Here is a 21,901-nt window from a genome sequence, read left to right on the forward strand (position 1 = left end):
CGGTTCGTAAAATGAGCATCCCATCCAACGTTACGTTACAAAACCACTCATGAACGGCAAAAAAACGGGAGTTTTGAATGAGGCATGGGTTGTTTCTGCATCCAGGCGCCACCGTGTGCTATACAGGCTCCCTCCTCCCCTCCCATACCATCCTGCTAGCTTGAGGTTGATTTCTCCTCTAATTTCAGCTCAACATTTGCCATAAAAGTGACTACAATGACCCTCCACTTCCGTTTATTGTCATTGTTTACTCACAACGACAAAATCAGTGCTTAATCCATGTAGAAATATAAAACAAACAACAGAAAGGAAAATATTTGCTGCAATTTTATTAGAATAAAGTCAAAATATTACAAGGAGAAAAAAATGTATTTTAAAGAAGGACATTTTTTTTTAATGAAAAACATTTTTTGGGCTTCTTATTTTGTCTTCAGTGATCCCATAGCCCGTGTGTTAGCAATGTGGTGTCAACACAGAATAATAGGAGTGTAAAGGTGATTATAGGGATGTTATCTTATGTCTGCGCAGCTCTTAATGATTTTAAAAATTATTTAGAAAAGGCATAAACACGTTTCCTATGCTCCAACTACAAAAAAATTCAATTTATTAATATTGAATCGTAGTTTGCAGAAATTCACCTAGCACTGTCGGGTCTGGAACGAATAAGGAAGGACGACTGTACCTCAGTTTTCATCATTAATCTGTTCTTGAACTGAAACGCATGTAAACCGAGGCTATTGGTCCCTCCTTGGCTTCTTTTGCCGCAAGCGTGCTCCTTCTGTGTGACTCCGAGCGATTTTTCCCGATGTGACATGAGTCATATCGTAGCACTTTAGCGTCTTTGCAAATACCATGTTTGCATTCTAAAGACGTTCCAAAGCGAGAATAAACCGAGCTGGAAATCTTGAACTTACGTCAATATCATTATCCACGGAAAAGGCAATACTGATATGAAGCAATATGTCATTTTTATGCCAACATCGGCTGATGATATCGTGTTGAGCATCCCCACTTTTAGTCGAGCCATTAAACGTTTCCTCCACTCGTGCACAGAGATACAATATAACAATGGAAATCGGTATAAAAACATAAAAATAACCATTTTTCTCCCCGCCCAGACTCCCTGAAGAGAGAACATTCACACTGATCATTTCTGCCAATTTGTTCTCAATGTGCCGTGGTGAAAATGCTGCATGAAAGTGGGAGGGGGGAGGCGGTGGGTGGGTGGGTGTGGATCTCAGCCTGAGGGAGAGAGGAATATTCAGACGAGCGGCATCCCTCATATCTTCTCTCACTGTGAAAAAATACGAGCGTTGAATAATTCATTGCCCGTGGGAGGTGAATAATGAATATGTGCCGGCAATTAACGCACGCATGCTGATGAGCCGGAAGGATGAGGATGAGGAGGAGAGGGTTTCCCAACCCTTCGCTGAGCGAGCTCTCACCTGCATCCAACAGAAGATAAAAGAACACGTGAAAAAGCTCCAAATGGGGGGCGGGGGGACAACAACGGTGCACTCAGTGTACATCCACGTGTCTATTGGTCTCCCGGCCCACCATTAGACCGTGTTAAAAGGAGTACAGTGAAAGGGAGAATCTGTTTTAACAAGGTGAATAATGCATGAATGCAGCATCACGCAGAGTTGTGTCTGCATGCTGGGGTTTCCTCTGCAGGGAGGGAGGGAGGGGATAGAGCATCTAAGGTTTACCTCACTAGTCGTGTGTGTGTGTGTGCGAGTGTTTTTGTGTAAAACATGGGTCAGTGCTTCCAGTGTTAAAAGTAAGTCTCATCCTCCCACGCGAGCCCCCTTTGCTATGCACAGCTATTCTAAATATACACCTCACATGTACAGTATGTGAAGACGCTGCAGCCCTCGGGCGAGACAAAGGAGCTCGCTGCACATTTGGAACGACGCAGGAGGCGTGTGTCATTAAAGCTGCAGAACAAAAACCATCGGGGAGCAGTTAGTGCGCACCATCAGGTCTTTAAAGTCAAGTACAGGTGTGTGTGTGTGTGTGTGTGTGTGTGTGTAACGGTACCTACTAAATACAGGGCCAGTATTGCCAATACTTTTTCATTTAATTATTTTAAGCTCATTAATTGAATAATTTTGTGATTTTTGCCTTAATTTTTTTTTATTATTTTAAGATCATTAATTTAATAATTTTGTGATTTTTGCCTTAATTTTTTTAATTATTTTAATCTCATTAAATGAACAATTTAGTAATTTTTGCCTTCATTTTTTTTCTTATTTTAAGCTCATTAATTGAATAATTTTGTGATTTTTGCCTTAATTTTTTTATTATATTTTAAGATCATTAATTTAATAATTTTGTGATTTTTGCCTTAATTTTTTAAATTATTTTAATCTCATTAAATGAATAATTTTGTAATTTTTGCCTTAATTTTTTTTCTTATTTTAAGCTCATTAATTGAATAATTTTGTGATTTTTGCTTTAATTTTTTTTATTATTATTTTAAGCTCATTAATTGAATAATTTTGGGATTTTTGCCCTAATTTGTTTTTAGTTTCTATCTCATTAATTGAACAATTTTGTGATTTTTGCCTTTATTTTTTATTTTTTTTTGGGGGGGGGGGGCAGATTGTCATGTGATTTATTATTTAAATTTAAAATTTAAACTGTATAAATGTGTATATTTTATGTATATATTTGTAAATACACACACTGTATTGTTAAACAAATAAAGTAATGGTATTTATTTTGTTAGGTTTTTTTTGCAACAAAATAGTCAATTCGTCAAAAAAAGTCAACAAAAGCAAAAACTACTATTGGCTCTCATGTCTGAGGAATTTTCCCCGGAGTTTCTAAATAAATAACTACTCTTGGTATTGATGATGATGATGAATATACTTTGTGACTTGCAGTATCAGGTAAGCATGGAACCCGGAAGCAAAGTACGGTGAATCAGCGTTAAACTTCTCAGTCCACAATGATGCAGTGCAGATGAAGACAAGCACACCCAGATGCAAATACTGGCAGAAGCATGGGACAGCTGAGGAGGTCGCAAAGTCGGCCTAAATAAGATAAGATGGGAAGGAGTTGGTTTCATCCATTCATTCATTTTCTGCAGTAACTTCCTGCTGCAGAGCGAGGGTACACCCTGGCTTGGCCACCAGCGACCACGACGGAGGAACAAACAAAGATAGTCAAGACGGTGGACACTAAAGTTACGCAAACTGACCCTGCAGGGACCTGCACTTGGGTGAAACACAATAGCAGAAACATTTCCCTTGTACCTGTGATCTGGTCCTTTGGGTCACTACCCAAAATAACAACCAAAGGTGAGGGTAGGACTGTAGATTAAGAGCTTTGCCTTTAGTCCCAGGTCCATCTTCGCCACAACCGACCAATGCTGAGTCCGTGAACAAGATCCCGCGGTACTTGCTCCACTTGAGACAGGATCTCATCCCCGATCCAGAGATGGCACTACACCTTTTTCCGAGCGAGAACCATAGACCCTGCAAACCAGATCCCCCTCGACACCCTGGCCATGCCTGGAACCTGAACAAAATCCGAGACCAAAGGGCAGAACCTGGCTGAATTCAACCACACCAATAACCGGTCCGACTTATTATCGGCAATGCGGACCAAGCTCTGACACTGGACCTACATCATTGATCTGCGTCCCTCTTTCACGAGGAACCCATTGAGACGCTTTCACGCAACCAAAATTCAGACATCAGCCAACAATCTAAAAGTCTGATAGAGCAGAACGACGCGACAATAAATGAGGTTGTGTGGTTCATTCCCAAAAAACCTGCCACATACGGAATGTTCTGTTTATCGGGGGATACAATCTGTTCCCAGCGTTGATAGGAGGTCCGTTCTCCTGGTGTGCGTTAGCGCTCTCCGGAGCGGAGCGGCGCTTTGGGATCTTCAGCTGACAAAATAAAGCGGCGTTCCCGCTCTTGATGTCGTCAGAAGCAGGCCAACACATCTCCTCCCTGGACACATTCCCAAACATGACCCAATTACGATCCAGGGACAAAACCAGACATGAAAGTCCTTAAGGTTGTATTGTTTTTAAGGACACGTTTCCCCATCCTCGTCCGACCTATTCAAATTGTCCCATGACGTTGCGTCAGGAGCGGTAATTGGGAGGAGTTGTGATCAGTGACTGCTGCACACAATCGAACACGGAGCTTCCTCTTCCTGCTCCTGAGTGAGCAGGCAGGCAGGCAGGCGGGCAGAGTCGGAGGCGGCATTGCGGGAGAAAGTTCGTAAGCGACACAAACACAGAGGATGTCTACAGGATCTTTTCTCATTGTGCTGCTGCTTAGACACACATACAAACACGCATTCTTTGGCTGGGAAAGAGTACCAGTCACAGACTTAAGGTCTCTTCCCTCAGATGACAGGATATGTCCGATACAACTACCCTAAAAAGATCCAAGTTCCAAGATCCCGCTGGCCCGGACAATGTGCCCTTTTAAGGCAAGGAACTACCAAAGTACAAATGAACATCACAAACCAGACTATAAGGAACCAGAACACTGATTTTTTTCAGCATAGTGCATTAGCTTTTAGCTATTAGCCTTCACTCTGGAGCTCCAGGCAAGATCTCACCTCGTGGGACAAGGAGAAAGCTGATGAGTCAGGACCAGAAGAACCAGACCAGTAGAAACAACAAAAATGTACATTTTGCACTGATGGATCTTACGGAGGTTCTAAGTAGAGCTTCAGAATGCAGAAATGTATGTGATATATTTATGTAATTTATTGCAAATAAAGTGAAATCATCAGCTGATCAAACATTTAAGATCATTGCTGAGGGGGTGTCTCCGAGGGTAATATGAGGAAAATTATGTAATTTTAGTAGCAGATGGAAATAAAGAAAAATAAACCAAAAATAAAGATGCAATTTTTGGAAAAGTTTTAATATTATTACATTATTATATTAATAATATATTATATAATAATATAAAAAATAATATATTATATTATATTAAATTATATTAAATTATATTATTTTATATTTTTTTTATTTATTATATATATAAAATATATAATACTTATTTGTTATTTATATAAATATAATATAAAATATTATATATATATATTATTTTTATACGATATTATTATATTAATATCATACATTATAATGGGAATAAAGTCAAAATATAGTCATAAAGTATATTCCAAAAAGGCCTTACATTTTTCAGTATGTGGCCCTTGCTGGAAAATGTTTGGACACCCATGCCATAGCAACCCCCCCAAAAATATTATATATAATATATAATAATATAATATAATAATAATATATTATTATATTATATTAAATTATATTATATATTTTTTATTTATTATATATAATACTTATATAATATAATATATAAATATAATATTAAAATATTATTATATTTATATATATTATTTTTATATGATATTATATTAATATAATACATTATAATGGGAATAAAGTCAAAATATTTTTGTAAAGTCAAAGTATATTCCAAAAAGGCCTTACATTTTTCAGTATGTGGCCCTTGCTGGGAAATGTTTGGACACCCATGCCATAGCAACCCCCCCCCAAAAAAAATAATATATATAATATATAATAATATTAATATATTATTATATTATATTATTTTATCATTTTTTCATTTATTATATAGATATAAAATATATAATACTTATATAATATATATAAATATAATATAAAAATATTATATATATTTATATGATATTATTATATTAATATAATACATTATAAGGGGAATAAAGTCAAAATATTTTTGTAAAGTCATAAAGTATATTCCAAAAAGGCCTTACATTTTTCAGTATGTGGCCCTTGCTGGAAAATGTTTGGACACCCATGCCATAGCAACCCCGTCCCCCCCCCCAAAAAACCCTAAAACAAAAAGAAAACGGGATGCACCATTCTTGTTGGTTACCTCAGAAATGGCTTTGGGCGGCAGTAACAGCCTTCATCGGGGCCCGAGGATGGTCTTGACAGCCAGCCAATCGGGTCCCCCGGTCAGGGCTGGTGACGTGTCTTGGGTCTGGTGCCGTGTCTTGGGTCTGCCACTTTTGTGTTCCATAACCCTTAGGATCTTCGGAGGTTGAAATTACTATCTTACTGCGTCCCACCTCAGCAGCCATGGCGCGGCCAGAGGCCTTCAGCACTCCCACTGCGTTCAAAGAGGACGTTCTTTTGCCTTTGCCATCGTGTGAATACCTGATAGAAGACAGAATATCCAAGTTTATGACAGCATTGTGTCTTCTGCCCAGCTCATGAACAGCCTATTTCACTTTAATACTTGCAATAAATTGCTTACTCAACATTTTTTTTGTGTCCATCAAATTTCTCCTTCTTGCATTTTGAAGCTCCACTTGGAACCTCCTCAAGGCCCAACCATTCATTCATTACCGCTTTTTCCTGGAGCCGTCCCAGCAGTCTTTGGGCGAGAGGCAGGGTACACCCTGGACTGGTGGCCAGCCAATCCCAGGGCACATATAGACAAACAACCATTCACACTCACATTCATACCTATGGACAATTTGGAGTCGCCAATTAACCTAGCATGTTTTTGGAATGTGGGAGGAAACCGGAGTACCCGGAGAAAACCCACGCATGCACGGGGAGAACATGAGAACACACAGAGATGGCCGAGGGTGGAATTAAACCCTGGGTCTCCTAGCTGTGAGGTCTGTGCGCTAACCACACGACTACCGTGCAGCCGAGTCTTCAAACACTTTGTCCTAAATGTACCGTGAAAAGTACTCCGTAGGGGTACCGTGAAAAGTACTCCGTAGGGGTACCGTGAAAAATACTCCGTAGGGGTACCGTGAAAAGTACTCCCTAGGGGTACCGTGAAAAGTACTCCCTAGGGGTACCGTCAATAGTACTCCGTAGGGGTACCGTCAATAGTACTCCGTAGGGGTACCGTCAATAGTACTCCGTAGGGGTAGCGTGAATAGTACTCCGTAGGAAAGTACTCCGTAGGGGTACCGTGGAAAGTACTCCATAGGGATACCGTGGAAAGTACTCCGTAGGGGTACCGTGAAAAGTACTCCGTAGGGGTACCGTGAAAAGTACTCCGTAGGGATAAACCCACGCATGCACGGGGAGAACATGCAAACTCCACACAGAGATGGCCGAGGGTGGAATTGAACCCTGGTCTCCTAGCTGTGAGGTCTGCACGCTAACCACTAGCCCACCGTGCCGCCCAAGCCCAACCATGCTAAACGTAACTTCTTGCCATTTATCAACTGGTCCTAGAAGATGAATATTTAATATCTTTCTAAATATATTTTGGGGTGAATATTCCATCTCTAGCCGTTGGTGTTGCGGTGAGAGTCCCGACCATTCATAGAAGCGTTTGAATGGTAGATGACACGAAAAGTAAAGCCACAGATGACTTGTCAAGATGTCTGTATATTTAATAATACTGATGCTATCTTCCACATATGATGCAGATAGGGCTTCCGTTATGGCAAGCTACTCATTTGTTGTTGCTGGCTCCAGTTCAGGTCTTTTCCTTGTTCATTGCCTGTGCGAGCGACACCCTACGAGGGACTTAATCAGTGGTTTGATCATATCAGCGGAGCCAGAGTTGTGGTGCCAGCGCTCTGCGGGCCCCGGGGCTTGCGCTCCGAGTTGAAGCGGGTTGCGGGGCCTTTGCAAAGAAAGTTTCACCTCGCAGATGACCTGTATTTAACGGACTCGACCTTTATCCTCCAAATACCAGCCTGCTATGAATGGCCGTGCCATGACGTGACGCAGGTTTGTTTGCTATTGTCCCAGGGTGGACACGACGTCTCGAGCTTTTCCTTTTGGTAGGTTTAAATAAGGCAATGCCTTGCAAGCTTTCCTGTGTTTTCAGACAGGCATTCCTCCGCTTTACAACATCACATCACAAAAATCACTTATAGGATGAGTCACCTGAGGACTCTCTGGGAAAGTCTCTAGGTGAGGTTCACACTATTTTTAAATCAAATGGCGGCCATCCCTGCTGGCGCCCAGACCGTCCGTTACATCAGGAGCGCTTCAACTTTTTACAGTGTGGAATATTTTTGGAAGAAAAGCATTTTTGGTTGAGAAAAAAAGCAGTAAAACAGCACCGTTGTACCACTATATCAATAATTATATGAAAATAAAGAACCTAACAATTTGTGCGCATAAATTCTCAACTTAAAGTTCCTTCTTTTATAGGATTATATATTATTAATGCCTCAGAAAAAACAAGTTAAAAATATTAATGTAGTAAACTCAAAAGTTCTGTACTGTTGGTATCTTTGAAGGGGGGGTGAATGTACAAAATCAGCGAAATGAAAGGCTTATTTACCCCCCCGTATCAGACAGCTAGTGAACCATTCCATTCTCTGAATGAATGTTGTATTTTAATGCATCTTTTACTCTTGTTTTTTTACTCAACTCTTATTTTTTATTTCTTTTTTCTTCACTGTAAAGCATCTTTGAGTACTCTGAAAAGTGCTATACAAATAAAATGTATTATTATTATTAAAAATTAAATATTTTAGTTGGTGTATATCAAGCTTTTTCCAGTGAGGGCCACACGGTGTAAAGGATGAAAGGATGCGGGGGCCATTTTCACATAAATATGTTAAGAAAAATCTGCATCTCAGCTTTGTAATGTTCCTATAATTTTAATTTCATCCCCATAATATTATAGTGTTTTTCTCCCGACCAAAAATGACAACTTTGTTCTGTTTTTCAAATTATGACTTAAAAAACAAAACAAATAATTTCATTTATTCTTGCAAAATTGCAGCTTTTTTTCCTGTAAAAATATATTTTTCTCTTAATATTTTGAATTTATTCTTATAGAATTTTTTAATGATTTTAGTGTTTTTCATGTAAATGTTCTTCTCACAGTTAGGACTTTATTCATAATATTTTGATTTTATTTTTTTTATTTTCCAAAAATATATATTTGTTGTTTTGTTCCTTGCCGGCCATAACTTTATGATTTTTAAAAAATAAGGTGTTCTTTTGTTTAGGACTTTTTTCTCTGAAGATGTTGACCCGTCAAATAAAAGCGTTTTTTTGTGATTAAAAGAATAAAAGAAATGAAACCATTACCAGCTTTTTTTCTTCTTAATATTTGACTTGTAAGAATAGATTTTTCTCTTATTATTTGGAATTTATTCTCATAGAATCTTTTTTTTTTTAACAATTTCAGCTTTTTTCATGTAAATAGTCTACTCATAGTTAGGGCTTTATTAGTAAGATTTTGATTTTATTGCCATAACAACAAACTAATTTTCCTAATTTTTTGTTGCTTTGTTCCTTGCCGGCCATAACTTTTTAAAAAATAAGGTGTTCTTTTGTTTAGGAATTTTTTCTCTGAAGATGTTGACCCATCAAATAAGTTTTTTTGTGATTATTCCAATGTGACATGTATGCATGTTAAAATAAAAGACATGAAACCAATTACCAGCTTTTTTTCCTCTTAATATTTGACTTGTAAGAATAGATTTTTCTCTTAATATTTGGACTTTATTCCCATAGAATTATTTTAACGATTTCAGCTTTTTTCATGTAAATGTTCTACTCATAGTTAGGGCTTTATTCATAAGATTTGGATTTTATTGCCATAACAAGCAAATTTTCCAAATTTTTGTTGTTGTTTTGTTCCTTGCCGGCCATAACTTTATGACTTTTAAAAAATAAGGTGTTCTTTTGTTTATGACTTTTTACTCTGAAGATGTTGACCCGTCAAATAATGAAAATAATAAAACCATTACCAGTTTTTTTCCTCTTAATATTTGACTTGGACTTCATTCTTGGAAGAAAATTCCATTTTTGTTGTTGCATTTCTTTTTGTTTTCTTATTAAATTGTGTTTTAGAACGCGCAACGGGCCGTGAATGGCCTCAACGGTGTTGCGTTGCTCCTCCTTTCCTTATTAAAATCCCTTCATAAATGCCCTTTTTGATATGAAATGATGTGCCTTTTCCTTGGGTCCCAGTCTGAGAGCATTCACAAACCTTTCTTTTGGATAACGCAGGAAGACGATAACTAAATCATATCCAGTCAACTAAAAAAAAAATGCTGACCTCTTGTTTGCCTTTTGTATGTCGGACAAACAGTATTAATAGAGAGAACATTTGACCCGAGATATGACACAATGTTGTTTGTGTTCGCTGAACCGGACCTTCTCTCACCCCCTCAGTTAGATAAACTCCGCCAGACGGTCATGCTTTTATCTGACAAGACCGAAATGCTTCTCATTGTTCATCTTCACCTTGAACGCAGCACCAGATGTACCGTCCACGCACACACAATCGGATCAGACGAGTCGAGTCAAAACGTCTAGCGAGATAAGTGAGCGACACGGTGAGCGAGGCGTCCATTCAACAACGCAAAGGGATTAATTATGATTTAGCCATATCAGAAAGTCATTATTATATTGGTTTGTACTCTGAATAAAACTGGCTGGGAACCGATACTCCCCTGTGGGGCTGCAACTAAAGATTATTTGTAATAATTGATTAATCGGTCAATTATTTTTAAACAATTTCCGCCTCTGTTCTGTTCTTGTTTAAAATGTTCAATCATTTTCTTAGTCCATTCATCTGAAGGTTGTTGGCCTAAGGAACGGAGTGATCGGTTAGGCCATAGACCAGGGGTCTCAAACTCTATTTACCTGGGGGCCACTGGAGCTAGGGTCTGGGTGAGGCTGGGCCGCATCAGGTTAAAATAAATAAATAAATAAATACATAAATATATATATTTAAAAAATAAAAAAATAAAATATTAATAAATATATATATTATATAATAGTCTTCAATGCTTCTGCTATACCCTCCACTTTTTCAGTGCTTTGGTTCTTTGCAAAAGCTCTGATAAAACATTAAATTATAATAAATTATTATAAATTATATCTATTATTAAATTATGAAGTAAATGACACAAAATAAGATGGGAAAATAAATAAGCAAATCAAAAAACAAATGAAACAAGTGAAACAAATTAATTTTTATTTATTATTAAATTATTAAATAAATGTTTATTTTATTTTTTGACACAAAATAAGATGGAAAAATAAATAAGCAAATCAAAAAACAAATGAACAAATACATTTTTATTATTAAATTATTAAATGTTTAATGTTAATTTTTATTTTTGACACAAAATAAGATGGAAAAATAAATAAACAAATCAAAAAACAAATTAAACAAGTGAAACAAATTATTTTTTATTTATTATTAAATTATTAAATAAATGTTTAATGTTAATTTTTATTTTTTCGACACAAAATAAGATGGAAAAATAAATAAGCAAATCAAAAAACAAATGAAACTAATTAATTTTTATTTATTATTCAATTATTAAATAAATGTTTATTTTTTTATTTTTCAACACAAAGTAAGATGGAAAAATAAATAAGCAAATCAAAAAACAAACAAAACAAATGAACAAATTAATTTTTATTTATTATTAAATTATTAAATAAATGTTTGTTATTTTTTTTATTTTTCAACACAAAATAAGATGGAAAAATAAATAAGCAAATCAAAAAACAAATTAAACAAGTTAAACTTCAAACTAGCGTCCCGCGGGCCAAATGGAGGGCTGAGTTTGAGACCCCTGCCATAGACGGATCAAATTAATAGCAAGCAAACACCCAATGTTAGCGGTTGGGTCGGCAACATCGCTCTTCACCAAAAACGCTGCGTGTCAGTATCTTCTTTGGACCGAAAAACAAAAATAACGGGTCTGCTTTCAGAACATTTAAAAGGATTCACATTTAAAGAGGCTAAAATCAGAGGATATTTACACGTTTAAACCAACTACCAACATACTTCGATTAACTGGGTAATCGATGAATCGTTGCCCACCGCAAACCCTCCTGTTGGCTTCAGTTTTGGATCAACATTTGCAATAAAAGTGTGGTAGGTGAGTTAAAAGTGGTTAGCATGCTGGCCTCACAGTCAGGAGATCGGGAAACCTTAAAACTGGGGTTCGTACCAGACCTCGACTACGGCGTCCCACTAATAGGCTGGTGTTTGTGGACGGTGGATGTCCCCACTGGTTTTAGACAGGGGGGTCTGGTGGAGGACAGCCCCCGTGAGAACAACATACCACCCGTAATAAACATCTCTAGTGGTCACGGGCCAAGAATCCACACGGATTGACTTTTTAATTAGACCTCTGTCTGTCAGGTGTCAGTTTTAATATAATAATAATATAATAATAATAATAAAATCCTCGCATGATGTATTGTTTTCCTTATCTCCAGTTCTCCAACACGTCAACTTCCTCCTAATTGAAAACAAACAAGATTGCGGGTGTCTATCTCACATCCTCCCCGTGGGGGCGAGTGTAAGTGATGTCACCGTGCCTCCGCCCTGCCTCCTATAGAGGCTCATCACCTATGTCATCCTGTCGGCCCGTGGGGGTCACCTGCCGAGCGCTCGCACAATGGGGTCGACAGTTCAGGACCGCTCTCTCGGCGTTGCGGCAAAACAAACGTGCATAATCTTGGGGTGAACACAAATGTGGTCAATTTGGGAATCTAACCCTGCGAGTCAAACGCCATGAATGGTGCTTTGTCTTCGAATTGCAGCACATCAACATTTCTCTTCCACCGCTTTGTTTGCACGCACTGCAGACCCGTATCGCCATCCAACATCTAATATGACACATGGAATCGAACAATCCCACTGGGAAGTTGGAATTGATGAGATAAAAAGGTCATAATTATGAAATAAAAAGTCAATTATGAGATCATAAAGTCATAACTATGAGATTAAAAAGTCTAAATCAGGGGTTAAAAACACAATTACAGGATAAAAAGTCATAATTAGAAGATAGGTGGGCACGACGGTCGAGACCAGGGTTCAATTCCACCCTCGATCATCTCTGTGTGGAGTTTGCATGTTCTCCCCGTGCATGCGTGGGTTTATCCCTACGGAGTACTTTTCACGGTATCCCTACGGAGTACTTTCCACGGTACCCCTACGGAGTACTTTTCACGATATCCCTACGGAGTACTTTCCACGGTACCCCTACGGAGTACTTTCCTACGGAGTACTTTCCACGGTACCCCTACGGAGTACTTTCCTACGGAGTACTTTTCACGGTACCCCTACGGAGTACTTTCCTACGGAGTACTTTTCACGGTACCCCTACGGAGTACTTTCCTATGGAGTACTTTCCACGGTACCCCTATGGAGTACTTTCCACGGTATCCCTACGGAGTACTTTCCACGGTACCCTTATGGAGTACTTTCCACGGTATCCCTACGGAGTACTTTTCACGGTACCCCTACAGAGTACTTTCCTATGGAGTACTTTCCACGGTACCCCTATGGAGTACTTTCCACGGTACCCCTACGGAGTACTTTCCTACGAAGTACTTTCCACGGTACCCCTACGGAGTACTTTCCTACTGAGTACTTTCCACAGTACCCCTATGGAGTACTTTCCACGGTACCCCTATGGAGTACTTTCCACGGTATCCCTACGGAGTATTTTCACGGTACTCCTACGGGGTACTTTTCACTGTATCCCTATGGAGTACTTTTCACGGTACATTTAGGACAAAGTGTTTGAAGACTCGGCTGCACGGCGGTCGTGTGGTTAGCGCACAGACCTTACAGCTAGGAGAGCAGGGTTCAATTCCACCCTCGGCCATCTCTGTGTGGAGTTTGCATGTTCTCCCCGTGCATGCGTGGGTTTTCTCCGAGTACTCCAGTTTCCTCCCACATTAAAAAAAAAACATGCTAGGTTAATTAGCGACTCCAAATTGTCCATAGGTATGAATGTGAGTGTGAATGGTTGTTTGTCTATATGTGCCCTGTGATTGGCTGGCCACCAGTCCAGGGTGTACCCCGCCCCTCGCCTGAAGACAGCTGGGATAGGCTCCAGCACCCCCACAACCCTCGTGAGGATAAGCGGTAGAAAATGAATAAAAATAAAAATGAAAATAAAAAAAGACCAAAAATCAACTATGCTAAATTGACAACAGCAATGGTACAATTTTAAAAAATGAATGAATTAGAAGAAAAAAAAGTCAAAATTATGTGACAAAAAGTCAATTATGACATACGAAGTCATAATTATGACACACAAAAGTCATTAAACGTGTAAACTATGAGTCATAATTACGAGCCTTTCTTCCTCAATACATTGCAAATTTTCTATTGTTTTTCTCCTCATGTAAAACTTGTTTTTTCCGAGTAATATTGAGACAATTTCCTCATATTACAACTTTGTCTCGTAAAATAATATAATTTTCTTGTAATATTGTGGATTTTGTTGTTGCGGCCTCACATTCCGAGGCTGGCGAGGTTGTTGGCCGGCACCTTCCCTGCCGTGTCTCGGCCACGGAAGCTTGATCCCATTAGGAATCCAATCTACTGGGACAATAAAAGCTAATGAGATGTCCGCCTACGTGATGCCTTTCACATGGCGCTGAGGAAAAGTGGAGTGGTCGGAGGTGCCATCAAGGTGGTGTGAATTAAAGGTCATCGCACTGTACATACAACATCTGAGTCAATCGTAAAAAAAAACTGCTTTGTTGAGGTCCAAATAAGGCCCTCCTTCAGTGGCGCCCCGTTTTTCCAAATAAACAGCGTCCCATTTATTCAGCCAGAGACAAAATCTCATCCCGTTGTGTAGAATAATTGAGGGCAGGATGTGTGAATGATAAATATTAATAATCCACATGGCTGATGTTTTGAGAGGCACTCATCTGATGGGGGAGAAAGAACCCAAACATGCTTCCAAAAATGCAGACAAGGCCGTGGGAATGGCGAAATTGTCCAAATGCCTTTCCTATGGGCCGCACGGATATTGGAATTTCTCACAGAAAATTCCACATCAATTGATGAATCCATGATACAGAATATGATAGAATGATAGAACGAGAATAGAGTGAAGACTCTGCCTTGGCCAGTTAGGAAGGCGTCTAAGAATGGACACGCTTGGCGACAACATGAATGGAAGCCGTTTATTCATTTGGCATCCATCTGTCATCTGTGTGTGTGTGTGTGTGTGTGTGTGTGTGTGTATGTGTGTGTGTACATCCATTATGTACACACTACACAGTCAAAACGCAATAGCTCACAACCGGACTTGACAAGGCCTTCCGACTGTCAGGCGGCCCTCGCCATTTGGAGAAAGTGTATCCCTAGGGAGTACTTTTCACGGTACCCCTACGGGGTACTTTTCACGGTACCCCTACGGCAGGGGTGGGCAAACTTTTTGACTCGTGGGCCGCATTGATTTAACAAAATTGACGGGGGGGGGGGGGGGGGTGGGGGGGGGCATAATACTATATATTCTACACGTAACAGTCCACCTGGAATTATTGTATCTGTAAAAATGTAGTGCAATCAGCTATATGTACTTGTACCATGGTGTACCAAGGTTGTACCATAATGCCAGGTTGTATATTAAGTTTCATTGAAATACTTTGGGCCGTATTCAAACACTTGGCGGGCCGCATGTGGCCCCCGGGCCATAGTTTGCCCACCCCTGCCCTACGGGGTACTTTTCACGGTATCCCTACGGAGTACTTTTCACGGTACCCCTACGGAGTACTTTCCACGTTACCCCTATGGAGTACTTTTTCACGGTACCCCTACGGAGTACTTTTTCACGGTACCCCTACGGAGTACTTTTTCACGGTACCCCTACGGAGTACTTTTCACGGTACCCCTACGGAGTACTTTTTCACGGTACCCCTACAAAGTACTTTTCACGGTACCCCTACAGAGTACTTTCCTACAGAGTACTTTTCACGGTACCCCTACGGAGTACTTTCCTACGGAGTACTTTCCTACGGAGTACTTTTCACGGTACCCCTACGGAGTACTATTCACGGTACCCCTACGGAGTACTATTGACGGTACCCCTACGGAGTACTTTCCTACGGGGTACTTTTCACGGTACCCCTACGGAGTACTTTTCACGGTACCCCTACGGAGTACTTTTCACGGTACATTTAGGACAAAGTGTTTGAAGACTCGGCTGCACGGTGGTCGTGTAGTTCGCGCACAGACCTCACAGCTAGGAGACCCAGGGTTCAATTCCACCCTCGGCCATCTCTGTGTGGAGTTTGCATGTTCTCCCCGTGCATGCGTGGGTTTTCTCCGGGTACTCCGGTTTCCTCCCACATTCCAAAAACATGCTAGGTTAATCAGCCACTCCAAATTGTCCATAGGTATGAATGTGAGTGTGAATGGTTGTTTGTCTATATGTGCCCTGTGATTGGCTGGCCACCAGTCCAAGGTGTATGCTTAGTACATCTAACTGGAAGACAACTGTATATTTCAATGCTGTACTTCTCCACATGTACTAGTGTTAGGTATTTATATCACCGTCTTACAAAAACAACACATATTATTCCTTCCTGTTGCCTTAAAGAGACAAGCAAGCCATTTTGTGTTGTTGAAAATCAGCACAAATCCAACAGAAGCAAGCAAGGTATTAAAACCCCCCCGGTGTAGAAAAACAGCTGAATGAAGCTAAAGCGGGAATTTGAGAGGATGACTGCGTCCACGCGTCCAATTCCACGGTGGAGGAATTGTGCGCTGCTTCAAATGGCACGCAGCGGGATGGTTTAGCGAAGCCGTCAAAGGGTGCTGATGCGTCCCGTTTGAACGTGCTCGCCTCGCTCAGCGCTAGTGAACTGGATGCGTACCTGGGAACGTCTAACCAATGTCTAACGGGTCGCCTGTCACCGGCCTGCCGAGATGCCATGAACAGAAAAGGTGGAAGCTATGACTTCTTTCCTTTCCTGTTTTGGAAAGATTTCAGAGGTGAGGTTTTTGTCGTGTGCGCTAGCGGCCCGCCGTGTGCAACTTTAGCCGCCCTCTCGGGAAAGGTGGTGTAATAATATATGGAGGACCTTTCACAAAGGTCACAGCTCTTTTTGCCACTGGGGGGGGGGGGGGGGGGGGGGGGGGCATCACTGACCCAATGACATTGCTCCAAAATATACCAGGAAGGTCAGCTAATGTAATTCCCACCGTATAGAATTCATTGTTAATAAATGTAATAGTAAACCTGTTTACCACTTTGGATTTTAACATTATCAGAGCCCCGCGGACATGAAATAACACCCCTATAATCACCTTTACACTATAAATATTGATAGTTTACACTACATTTCTCAACTCTTATGCTGCAGGCACTTCACACAGCTAACAACAAGCTAGCCTTGAATTTATTTCTTCTAAACTTACCGTCTAAAATTTACCACTTCCACACTGAATAAGAGAACTTTTCACTCTGACTTCCTAATGGAATTGCCATGTCTGACGTAATGTAATGTAAGCTAATTTCTCATCAATGTTTTGGGTCATTACTGCCACCTAGTGGCCAGAATACTACATATGACTTGGATTTCAATATGTTTGGATTAATAATATAGACTAAAGTCTACCGCAAAACAGGCATAATTTATTCATGAATGCCTGACAAAACATGATATAGCGAGAGAGTAATGATGGAAGTGCGATGTCCCGAGGGAGGACTGGATTGGAAAACTGGAGGAGTAGAGATGATTGTGTTGATATTTAAATATCATCACTGGAAAACAAGTCAACATGCTACTACAAACTTGGGGCAAAACACTTCCATAAGAACCTGGACGAGTATTCTCCCCCGTGGGTAGTGTATGTGCGTTTTGTCACTGGACTAATATGTTTATGATTATGGGAGCTATTATTTACATTTTTAATTTATGAATTCATGAGCAAGGAAACTGGATATGATAACAAATACCAGGGATGCACTAACTTTTTCCACCAAATTTTCCTTAAATCATGCATTCCAAAGTTAATTTTGGTCCCTACCGTGTACCGGCATAAAAACGACTATGCGCCACGCGCAGCAGGAGAATGCCATGTGGGCGTCACGCTGGGTGGAAGAATACGCTGTGTGCCTGTGCAGCCACACCAAGGAAGAATAACATTATTTTATATTTCATACCTCATTACTCCGCTTCCCAAGCGGCAGTGCGCCAAAGAAAAGGAAAGGGAAAATGAACATTCTAAAAAGCTGAGAGAGAGGAGACACGCCCACCAATATTGGCTGGCTTTGACTAAGGATTTTCATTGTTAAATCAATATCTAATAATCATTATTACCTGGTACACATCTCCTGTTCAACATACACGTCATTGTCAATTCTTTATTGACACAAATGAGGCCGACTTTCTATTGGCTCAGGCTATTTATAAACACAAACAAAGGCAATCTTTGTAAAAATGTATGCTCAGAAGCATCCGTGGGCACCCCTATGTAAGCAGAATGGTACAATCTTCATCACGATTCGACTACAAGGTTGATAATTGATATTGCTTTGACCAACAAGTATGTTATATTTGTAGTAATAAGATAAATTTATATAAATCAAACAGTAGGCATTACGATACATGGATGTATATTTTTACAATAGAGTACCAAGTATGATAAATATTTACAATGTTTTTTTCCTTAATGTGAAAGTTATAGTCACACGTTTTAGTGCATTTAACAGTGAAGATGTTTGATTTATATAGATTTGTGTATTCTGATACCTCTGCTGCGTATCTCGGCCATCAAGTTACAGAACAAAACCAGGCCACGGTTGTCTTCAATGAATGTCTAACTATATTACAGTGTACACACAAGAGTCATGAAATACTAAATGCTTAATGTTTATAGGATATAACAATATATTTCCAACTATAACACAATATTGTGCTATAGTATTCATACAATTGTGAATGCTACACAATAGTTAAGAGAATTGCATTTACAATCAGTGATAAATTACGATGATTTCGGTTCAAGAAATTAAACAGAATAACATAATTAAAAAAATTGCAACAATTTTCACAAATATACAACATTTAGCCATGTGGGTGTTGATTTAGTTGAACCCTTTAAGAATCAGACATAGCTGTTTATGCTAACCGGCCCATACAAACGAATGGGACCGGATGGCTAAGCTAATTGAAGCTAGCGTTAGCACTTACCAGTTACGTTCATTATGCATGTACGCGAATGAAATGCTCCTTCCGGTGCTACCGGAAGCTGTAGCTGGCGCCTTTAATAAGAAAGAAGAAGTTAGAAGTAATCTTAATCAGCGTGAAGATACATTCCTAGCCTACCTGTGTTGCAAGTGCTTACCCCCATGTCTTCCCAGGTGACAGCGTCAATGGCTTTCTGTTAGCTATTCCATTGGTTTTCCGGAGTCATGTGACGAAAGCTGAGACGCGGATTGGTTGCACAAGAATCCCTCAATTACATGACGCTGAAAAATCAAAACAGAACCATTTTGTTGTTTATATGAAGGGAATTATTATCGCTGATTATTATTCCAGGGGAAATTATATTGTTATATGTACATATACTGTAGAAATATGAGAGTAACTCACATGATCCAACCCAAATGCAGTACTTTTTGGCCTTCTAAACATCTCACAACATATTGAGGTGAACATATTTTGATTATTGAAAACTACAATGTATGTTTGAACATTTTTTGTCGTATTTATAAAAGACCCCTCACCCCTCGCTGACCCGCGTCCCTCAGAACAATGCCACCAAAAAGAAACAGTGTTGCCTGGAAAAGAACAAACTTCACCGTGTTTGTCTTTGGGAGTGCTGAGACTGAAAGTGTCTTTGTTTCTGTCACAATGGATTGTCTTTTTCCTCATCCACTTCCTGTTCACGCAGCACCGCCAATCAAGAAATGCATTTATTTGAATTCATAGATTTTCCAACGGCCGATTTAAAGTACTTTTGCAAGTTCAGTTTTTTTTTTAAATCAGGACTACAACGCCTTTGATATTAATTTATAATATTTTAGTGGAATTTTTTTTATTTTAAACATTTTGTAAAAATTAAAATTAAAATTAAAATTAAAATTAAAATTAAAATTAAAATTAAATTAAATTAAATTAAATTAAATTAAATTAAATTAAATTAAATTAAATTAAATTAAATTAAATTAAATTATAAATTTTAAATTGTGCGGCACGGTGTTCGAGTGGATAGCACGCAGACCTCACAGCTAGGAAACGAGGGTTCAATTCCACCCTCGGCCATCTCTGTGTGGAGTTTGCATGTTCTCCCCGTGCATGCGTGGGTTTTCTCCGGGTACTCCGGTTTCCTCCCACATTCCAAAAACATGCTAGGTTAATTAGCGACTCCAAATTGTCCATAGGTATGAATGTGATTGTGAATGGTTGTTTGTCTATATATGCCCTGTGATTGGCTGGCCACCAGTCCAGGGTGTACCCCGCCTCTCGCTTGAAGACAGCTGGGATAGGCTCCAGCACCCCCGCGACCCTAGTGACGATAAGCAGTAGAAAATGAATTAAAAAATAAAAATAAAAATAAAAATAAAAATAAAAATAAAAATAAAAATAAAAATAAAAATAAAAATAAAAATAAAAATAAAAATAAAAATAAAAATAAAAATAAAAATAAAAATAAAAATAAAAATAAAAATAAATAAATTCTCTGACAAATGCAAATCTGGCCCATGGACACTGCGGCCTGCTGGTGGTCCAATTCCAGGGTTCCATCATTTCCAGCCTTGCTGCTGGACACTTGCTGATTCTAATAAAAGAATAATATTAGCGCAAATGCAAACCATTATGGAACTTCATGACCACATTTGGTGCGTTCCCACACATAACATAATTCCATGATGGAATTAACAGGACTCACACTAATAATTCTATTCCACAACCAACCTGCATGCTTTTGTTTAGTCTAAATCCCATCCTATTTGAAGTTATTAATTGTCTTTCCCTTCCCTTCTATTGTTTTTTGCCACCATTAAGGAATCAAAAGGCGCATTGTGATGTGCAGACTCAGGAAGACTGCAGCCTCTTCAAGATGGAGGCAAGAGAAAAGGCAGAAGAGGATCCTGTTCATCCCGGTTATGGTTGCTTTGACTTCTCACCACTTGAGCATCAGGAAAGATTGGGAATCAAAGGGGAGGATGTTTAAGATCCGTCTCGTGGTATGCGGTGTCCCTCAACGCTCTTAAATCACCTGAAACAACCCCGTGTCCTCGCAAGGACTGGGACTGAAGACGCTATTCTTTGGAACCAGAAGCACACTGGACTTGACCCTGCCAAACACTTCCTGCAGCCCGTCAAATAGCTTCAAGGTTGGTTCATAGCTAAACAAACTGAGTCATTTCATCAGTTTCTTCAATATGTGGCATGGAGTCAAAACGCAGGCCGTTTTCTTCCGCTTATTTGGGTCGGGGAATATGGAAGTCCAGACTTTGTGGTCCTCGGCCACCTCCTCCAGTTTCAGTGTGAGACGTAACCCCTCCAGCGTGACCTAGGTCCACCCCGGGGCCTCCTCCTGACTAGATGCCCGAGCCACCCCAACTGGCTCCTCTCCATGTGATGGAGCAGTGGCTCCACTCATAGCTCCTCATGGATGGCCAAGCTCCTCACCCTAGCTCAGGGGTCTCAGACTCAATTTACTTGGGGGCCACTGGAGCTAGGGTCTGGGCGAGGCTGGGCCGCATCAGGTTTTCCAAAAAAAACAAAAAAAAACGCATTTATTAAAAACAGAAAAATGAATAAACTTTGCTTTGGTTTCGATTTTCTACAACAAAAGCTCTGATAAAACATTCCACTGTTCTCAAATATCTTACTTTTTATTTTTCTACACAAAATAAGATGAAAAATAAATAAACAAATCAAGAATAAAGAAAATCAATCAATCAGTAATAAATAAATAAATATAATAATAATAAAACGGCAAATAATAAAAACTTAAGAAACCACATATAGTTGGTGGGTAGACAAATTATTTTTTTCATATTAAAATGAACAAAGCATTATTAGAGCCCTGTAGACATGACAAAACACGACTATAGTCACATTTATACTCTTTTTATTTACAACATATTGCGCAACTGCAGGGTCTTGAGACACATG

At 39.4% G+C, this 21,901-nt stretch overlaps 1 long non-coding RNA gene across 1 annotated transcript; it reads right to left on the minus strand.

Annotated features, from left to right (window-relative positions):
• Positions 1 to 417: 417 nt before the first annotated feature.
• Positions 418 to 19,151, minus strand: LOC131138824 (uncharacterized). The gene is made up of 5 exons (XR_009132140.1): positions 19,100 to 19,151; positions 18,965 to 19,035; positions 5,919 to 6,202; positions 1,373 to 1,445; positions 418 to 1,294 (listed from the first exon to the last, which is right to left on the minus strand). It is a non-coding gene; the product is annotated as an uncharacterized LOC131138824 (long non-coding RNA).
• Between the last annotated feature and the right edge of the window lie 2,750 nt (positions 19,152 to 21,901).

This window comes from Doryrhamphus excisus, chromosome 11, assembly GCF_030265055.1.
Source record: "Doryrhamphus excisus isolate RoL2022-K1 chromosome 11, RoL_Dexc_1.0, whole genome shotgun sequence".
Taxonomy (NCBI): domain Eukaryota; kingdom Metazoa; phylum Chordata; class Actinopteri; order Syngnathiformes; family Syngnathidae; genus Doryrhamphus; species Doryrhamphus excisus.